This window comes from Bufo bufo, chromosome 6 (assembly GCF_905171765.1).
Source record: "Bufo bufo chromosome 6, aBufBuf1.1, whole genome shotgun sequence".
In the NCBI taxonomy this organism is placed as follows: domain Eukaryota; kingdom Metazoa; phylum Chordata; class Amphibia; order Anura; family Bufonidae; genus Bufo; species Bufo bufo.
Genome location: NC_053394.1, coordinates 435996198 through 436004540, shown reverse-complemented (window position 1 = coordinate 436004540; position 8343 = coordinate 435996198). Strand labels below are relative to the sequence as shown.

Sequence of the window (8343 nt, the reverse complement as noted above, 5' to 3'; positions counted from 1 at the left end):
AGAGCAACTTGAAAATCATCTCAAGATGAAAACATCCAGGGAGGAAATATTAGAATCCTTACCCTTATTAAAGTTTGCAGCGTCCTTTATGACAGATGCCTCTGCGGAATCTATTCGATTTGCAGCTAAAAATTACGCTCTTACAAATACGGCAAGACGAGCCCTCTGGCTAAAATCCTGGACGGGAGACATTGCCTCTAAAAATAAATTCTGTGCAATCCCCTTTACCGGAGCATACCTTTTTGGTCAGGTCCTCGATTCCATTCTGGAAAGTGCAGCGGACAAAAAGAAGGGATTCCCGGAAGAAAAAGTAAAAAAGCCACAGCCCTTTTGTAAAACCTCTAAGCAATTTACAACCTCGGAGAGAGGGAAAGGTAAAACAGGTAGATGGAGCTACCCTAAAGGAGGGAAAGGTAGGGGTTTCCTCTTAAACCCTGGCCCAGGCAAACAATGACATCAGGCCAGTCGGGGGCAGGCTCCGCTTTTTTTGGGAATCCTGGACTCGGGTTACCCAAAATCAGTGGATCCTCAATTCCGTCCGAGAAGGTGTAAAGTTAGAATTTCGCGGTCCTCCTCCGCGAAGATTCCTAATCACAAGATTTCAATCGGTGGTGCAACAAAATCAGTTATGTCTGGACTTACAGAAACTTTTAAAACTGAATGCTATAGTCCAGGTTCCAGAGGATCAGAAATACTTGGGTCATTATTCAAGTCTCTTTCTAATAAGAAAACCAGATGGAACCTACAGGACAATCATCAACCTGAAGACTCTGAACAAGTCATTAGCTTACCACAAGTTCAAGATGGAATCCATAAAGTCAGCAATTCCGTTAATTTCAGTAGGAGATCTCCTATGTACCATGGACCTGAAGGATACCTACTATCACATCCCGATTCATCCACTATACCAAAAATTTCTCAGGTTTGCAATCATCCAGGAGGGGACAGTTCTTCATTATCAGTTCCAGTGTCTCCCCTTTGGAATATCCTTGGCCCCTCGCATCTTTACAAAAGTCATCACAGAGGTAGTGGCATATCTAAGGCAACAGCAGATAAGAATTGTGCCGTACCTGGACGATTTTCTCCTAATTTCAGACACGAGACAGAAACTGGAGAGCAGTATCCATCAGACCATAGCCCTTTTCAAGGATCTGGGCTGGGTAATAAATTTCCCCAAAATCAGACCTAGTACCAAGCACCAGGAAGCAGTTTTTAGGATTTCTCTTAGACACAGAGAATCAATTTTCCTTCCTTCCAGAATCGAAGCAGGAGAAAATAAGGGGAAAGATAGTATCCTTCCAGAAAAGAAAGGTCCATACTCTAAGAGAGGCAATGAAGATTCTCGGCCTAATGACATCATGTATTTCGGTAATCCCGTGGGCTCAGTTTAATTCCAGGATCCTACAGATCGCAGTCCTGGCATTTTGGGACAGGATCATCATTCCTTAAACTCAAAGATAGTGCTTACAAAGCAGTGTCTAAGTTCTCTATCCTGGTGGACCAACCCAGAAAATTTAGGGGGGTGGCCTGGAACCCGTCTCCATCCATAGTCATTACCACGGATGCAAGCCAGTGGGGTTGGGGTGCCCATCTGAAGGATCATTTCTTCCAGGGCAGATGGTCCAGCCTGGACAGCCACAGATCTTCAAATTACAGGGAGCTGAAGGCGGTATGGCAGACTCTAAAGACGGCGGAACACATTCTCTCCAACCACCACATCAAAGTTCTGTCAGACAACGTGTGACTACTGTGTGTTACCTGAAGCATCAGGGGGGAACCAGGAACCCTCTACTTCAGGATTTATCAGAAAAAAAAATTCACTTGGCAGAGAGGGAAGTCCTCTCAGTTTCTGCAGTTCACCTAAAAGGAGCAGAGAACTCTGCGGCAGACTTCCTAAGCAGACACTGTCTCGATGCAGGCGAATGGTGCCTAAACAGGGAAGTTTTTCTTCAGATCTGCCACCAATGGGGGTTCCCACAGATAGACCTATTTGCTTCAAGGAGGAACACCCAGGTAAATCACTTCTTCTCTCTGAATCCGAGAGACAATCCGCTAGGGGTAGACGCCTTATCCCAGGATTGGGAGATGGACTTGGCGTATGCCTTTCCTCCGTTTCCCTTGATCCCATTGGTCCTAAAGAAACTAAAAACATGCTCAGCGACCCTTATTCTTATAGCCCCGGCTTGGCCGAAGAGAGCCTGGTTCCCGCTGTTGAAGGATTTGCTCCTAAAAGATCCAATAACTCTTCCAGGAAGGAAGGACCTTCTCGTACAGGGGCCCCTGGAACACCCGAACCTAGAGAAACTAAGACTAACAGCCTGGATCCTGAAAGGCAGATCCTGAGAAGTAAAGGCCTATCGGATAAGGTAATTTCAACCTTGCAGCTAAGCCGCAAACCTGTAACCTCGGCCATATATTTAAAGATATGGAAGAGATTTACATCATGGCTTTCAGACTCTCATCCAGGGGTCTCAGTCCCGTTTATAGGCTGCATTCTGGACTTTTTATAGGCGGGTTTCGATTTGGGCCTAAAACCCAGTACCCTTAAGGTCCAGATTTCGGCCTTGAGTAGTTTTCTTGACACTCCTCTGGCAGACCACAGGTGGATTAGAAGATTTGTAAAATCCATTTCCAGGTTGAGACCCACTATTAGACCCATGGGACTTAAATATAGTCTTAGAGGGTCTTTGTAGTTCTCCCTTCGAACCAATTGACCAGTTATCGGATAAGTTACATTCCTTTTATAACAGTCTTTCTACTAGCCAATACCACAGCTCGTACAATTGGAGAAATTCAGGCCCTCTCCATCATGGAACCATTCTTGAAGATTTTGGATGACCGAGTCATTTTGAAATTAGATCCATCCTTTTTACCAAAAGTGGTATCTCTGTTCCACAGGAATCAGGAAATAATTCTTCCCTCCTTTTGTGCCTCCCCTAAGAATGCGAAGGAAGGAAGATTCCACTGCTTGGACGTAAGAAGATCAATTCTCGCTTACCTGCAGAGAACAGCGCCTTGGAGAAGATCGCAGAACCTCTTTGTTTTGTTTGGAGGAAAGAACAGAGGCAACAAGGCCTCGAAACAGACTCTAGCCCGTTGGATCAGAGACTCTATTCGCGAGGCTTACATACAGAAAGGACTTACTTGCCCTTTATCTATAAGAGCCCACTCCACCAGAGCAGTGGCATCTTCGTGGACAGAAAAAGCATATGCTTCAATGGAGCAGATTTGCAGGGCCGCCACATGGTCCAGTTTCTCTACATTTGTTAAACATTATAGACTAGATTCTCTGGCCAACCAGGACCTGGCGTTTGGTCGTAAGGTCCTCCAGGCGGTGGTCCCCCCCTAGTTATTAAGCTGGTAGTTCTCCAGTGGGTACTGTCATGGAGTGACGTCCTGGAAACTAAGATTTTGTCTTACCGGTAAACGGTTTTCCAGGAGTCCGACATGACAGTACCCGTTATTTACCCCCCCATTTTTTTCCTTTCCGGTTATTGCCGGGATCCTTAATTACTTTTCCAATGTGAGATTAACATGGAAGTTCAATAAATGCTTTGGATCCTATCTGGTGTAGTAATTGGAAAGAACACTGGTGGGAGGGCTAGGGAGGGGCCTTTTAACCTCTCGCGCTTCCTGTCCCTACAGAGATCCAATAGGACATCCTCCAGTGGGTACTGTCATGTCTGACTCCTGGAAAACCGTTTACCAGTAAGACTAAATCTTAGTTTCTTTATTACATGAATTGGAATCAGAGGGCGGCGCGTCGAGAACAGGTCGTCGGTCCTAAGTAGTGGTTATACTATAAGGCGGCTGGCAACAGTTTTTTTTATTTTTTTTTGTATGTTTTCCTCTATATTGGATGTTTTATATAGGCTCATCGTCAGCCTGTCTCTTCTATCATTTGTTTTATTGTTGCGTTTTATTTACACGTGTCGCCGTGAGGCCGAGCAGGGATACCGCCCTCCGCTTATTGGGTGGCTTACTGTGTGACCCAGACGTCGTTTAGTTGGAGTAGAAAAGTTTTTGGCCAGGAATAAAGAATAGTCCAACCCGGTCGACCAATTGAACGAGAGGAATGTTGATGCTCCGTGGTCACGCTCCCGAAACTGCAAACAATTTTGTAAGCAATTGGAATAAATAACCATCTCAGGCAGATTACCGAGCCGATCCTACAAGTTATTTTAATTTTTGGGGGGATTTTTTTTTAATTATAAATTCACAAATGCTCAGCTATATTTGTGGTGTTCTTGGCCAAACGTTTTGCGATCTCGTCGTAGACCGGCCGGTACCAGGGCGAGTGAACCGTTGTGTAGATCAGCCTGTTAGAATTTGCTCTTCTCTCTGCAGTTTGCTGTTTTTGGGCACCCAGCGCTCTTCAGAAGGTGTCTCACAGACTGGAAGAACAAGATTTTGTAGAATATTGTACATTTTTGTAATAATTGTAGAAAAATGTCTGTGCCCTGATGACACATTATTACGGATGCACCTTGGTTTGCCTTCTACTGACTTTGTGCCGTAGCGGTTACCAGCACCTTCAGGTAGGCTCCATCCACAACCAAAGAGTCCTGGACACTTTTCTGAGGGGTCTTTGAGGTGGAAATCGGTGGAGGTCCTCGCCAGTCTTGTTTTTAGACAGCTTCCCCTTTAATGGTGCACCATGTCAGTAAGGTAGCTGTAAAGGCCTCAAGCATGTCCCCAGAAGGAACAGATTTAGCAAGTGGTTAGAAGTCTTCACCATCTTCCTTGTGCATAGTCATATTCCTGCATGAGTTTGGTAGGATCCAGTCATGCATGGACAGACTGGGAGTCACAAAACGAATTTGGGGTCGCGGTTCGGATGACTGTGTTTAGGGTCGGATCGTCCTTTCTGACTGTTCGACGATAATTTGCACGTATATATAAGACGAGGCCGCAGTCGCTATGTTCTCGGCCTGTACCGATGCGCCAGCTCAGGGAGTACAGTCCTGTGAAAAGGGGTGTGACAGCTGCCGCCGATCCAGCGAGGCGCGTCTCCTGTTTCCTTGTATTGTCCATTAGCGAGTAGACGAGCGAGCGGGGCGGCTGCTGGGACACAAAGGACTCTGGGATTATCTTCTTTGGACATTCTGTGACATTTTTCAGGACCAATAATAATAAAATACTATAAAATGTGTCCAAAAATATTGGATTTTCAGAATTTGCCAGCAGTTGGTATTTCTGAAGAGTCATCATTGTATGATGTAAAGTGTAGTGACCTTCCAATACACCTGGTCTTCCAATGTGTCGCCATTTTTAGGACCTTTGCTTGCTGTCTGTGAATAGAAACCATCTCTAAAAGCACTGAGATAGTGTCACAAAGCTCAGCTGTGTAAGCAGGACCACGAGAGAGCCTGAATCCCAGTACAAGAGATTGTGTATGGCTCGCAGAGGATTGTCTAGGCCGGACGCCATTCTTGTCAGGAAAGGTTTTCAGCACCTGGATGTAAACAAGGAGGTTACCATTCATTGACAGCAAGCAGAGATCTTGTGAGGAATTTAAACTTCAAGGCTGTGTTACGTTGCCGACCGTTCAGACGAATGGAAGTCCATGTAATACACGAACGATGAGTCCGCCAGAGCGGAAGCGACGGCCGCTCAGGGTTATACCTTTTGGGAGATCGGGGGTCCCTAGCGCAGTCTGTACATTTATCGGACTGTCCGTTAATCCGGACCCTCTGCCGGCCCCGCTCCAGTAGGCACAGGATTACTTAACTTGTCTTCCCCATTCGCACTTTCAGGGATATGTAGTTCTTCCCACTAAATTAAAATGGCTGCCAGCAACAAAACGGCAAGCATAAATGATATGTGATCTACCGCTCCCGCGACACAGGTGGAACGCCCCCAATCTTATGGCGCCAATCTTGTGGTGTGAAATATGGAAATTGATGTAGGTGAGCCCTCAAGGCCAATCAGATACACCAACCTGGCATAAAACAGCCGACCACCTAGAGCAAGGCTGGCCAACCTGCGGCTCTCCAGCTGTTGCAAAACTACAACTCCCAGCATGCCCAGACAGCCTACAACTATCAGCCTACAGCAAGGCATGGTGGGAATTGTAGTTTTACAACAGCTGGAGAGCCGCAGGTTGGCCAGCCCTGACCTAGAGGGTGCCTCTAGACACCTTAACATTACAGGGGGCCGTCTGGCGAGAAACCCCCTTTAAATCACTAAAGATATTTTTACTGAGGGGAGAAGCCAAAATGGAGCAGTTTACAAAGCAGCCAATGAGATTTCAGCTTTAATTTTTCCAGTGCAGGTTATGATATGAAAGCCGTCATCCGATTGGCTGCAGCTTTTTATTCAGTTTGATAATCGACTCAAGGACTCTGTGTGTGTATACAGCCATGTGGTGTCCAGACACAGCCATGTTAGAAGTAGCTTGTAGCATAGTCCTGTCTGCGTCTTCTACCTACGTTCTTGTCAAAGAAAAATGTTGTCAATAAAGGTATTCAAATGCCTTCCACAACTAAGGCACATATTAAAAGCAGTGATGTGATTGGTTGAGATGGAGGTAGAAGTCTCTTAGCAACCAATCAGATCTCTGCTTTTACATTCTAAACTGCACTACAGCAGGAATGTGATTGGTTGCTATGGGCAATACTCCCGCTGCCTTAGAAACCAGTCAGAAACGCAATGACATCAGCTGGTTGCTATGAGCAACCGCTCCATTTGTCTGCACTGTTATTTGTTGTCATGATGCTCCGGTGTGACTTTTGTCTATGAAGCCGCACAGGGCAGCCATTTTGTGTCAGCTTGGTGGCCATTTTATCTGCGTAGAGATGGATATTGGGAGGAGCTGGCACTGAATGGTGGGAATGTGAAGGCTGCCATTTTTGGCAGCTGTAAAAGTGCTGTGGTGTAATATGAGGTGAAGCTGACAATCGTTAACCCTAAGTTGGCTGTTTTTGCCGACCAGTAGCTTTATAATTAGGTGCCCTAATAACTTGCCGCTAACCTTCTCCCTCCCCGCAGTTAGAAGACAGAGACCCCTCCCTGCTTAGCGTGGTGGAGCTTATTTCGGGCCCCCTGACTGTCACTTTGGGGGTTCGTTGCGTTGATGTTGCAGCCCCTGGTTTCGGTTTGTTACGGATACTGCTATAGCATAATACAGCCACAGCCTATGCAGCGAACAGTATGCGTGAAATGTCACGTGGGACCCCTCGCAAGCTGTCATTGGCCACATACTTAAAGGGATGTTCCGCTTATATAAAGCTATCCACAGGAGATATCTATTAGCTCAGTTAGGGTCCTATTGCTGGATCACAAAAATGGGGGCCTCGCTCCATTCAATTCGGAGGGTTTCCCAAAATTTCAGGTTACGGGGCCCCTGTTCTTGTGATTGATGGAGGTCCCAGCAGTACAACCCCCACCGATCTGATATCCTGTGGATATGGGATAACTTTATATCACTGAAACATCCCTTTAATCTGCAGTTACAGATGTGGTTGTATTCGAAGAGATCCATGGACACTCCGAACTGTCTACTCTACCGCCAGTGAAAATGGCGCAGTGGCTGCTTGAGCTGGAGGACCGCCTGTATGAGAGCTTCAGTCTATGGTTGAGGAGAGTAACCGCCTGGCCACGCCTACTCGCCGTTGCATTAGAGGGGGAGGGGTGACTATGATAATTAAGGTGCTTGTCTCATGTTTGTTTTGCACACGACGTTTAATATATGAAAGATTTCACTACAGATGTCTGCCAGACTAATTACAGAGGTGCACTTGATAAAAAAAAAAAAAAATTTTAAAAATAAAAACATTTTGAGGGATTTTCCAGTTTTCTACACAATGGACTTAGCTCCTCCCTCTTAGACATCACCGGATGGGGATCCAATCACATCTGGCCTTTGTCCGGCCTATGGGATGTACTGTCCTGTTTACACGCAGTCTCCGTGCTCCAATGTCTGTACAAATAATGGACCAAGTTAGCGGAATATTGAGAGGCGGGGACACCCATCCCCCGCCGCCGCCGACTGTGAAACCAGCGCATGATAATCTGTATGTTTTTCTGAACTTTTTACCTATTTATTGTCGTTCCGTTCGGGTGAGTCCGCCATTCTCCTTACATCGTCTTGCGAATAAACTTTCAAGAAACCTTCACAGGTGTTTTGCCTTCTTTTCATCCTGACTCCCCCCCCTCATTTACATATAATTTGTGGTGCCCAAAAAGGAGGACATCATATCTAAGACAAAGGGGCTTGAGACTACAACTTACAGAATGGAAACCATAATCTATATGACAGTGTCAGCTATCTAGAACCAAATTTGGCGCCTCCTTGCGATATTTAACTTGCTGCAAATTAGCCCTTTGGTGCAATGAGGGCGT

At 46.0% G+C, this 8343-nt stretch overlaps 1 long non-coding RNA gene across 1 annotated transcript; it reads right to left on the bottom strand.

Annotated features, from left to right (window-relative positions):
* Positions 1-3815: 3815 nt before the first annotated feature.
* Positions 3816-6978, bottom strand: LOC121004963. Its single transcript, XR_005779846.1, has 2 exons — positions 6119-6978; positions 3816-5963 (listed from the first exon to the last, which is right to left on the bottom strand). It is a non-coding gene; the product is annotated as an uncharacterized LOC121004963 (long non-coding RNA).
* Positions 6979-8343: the final 1365 nt, after the last annotated feature.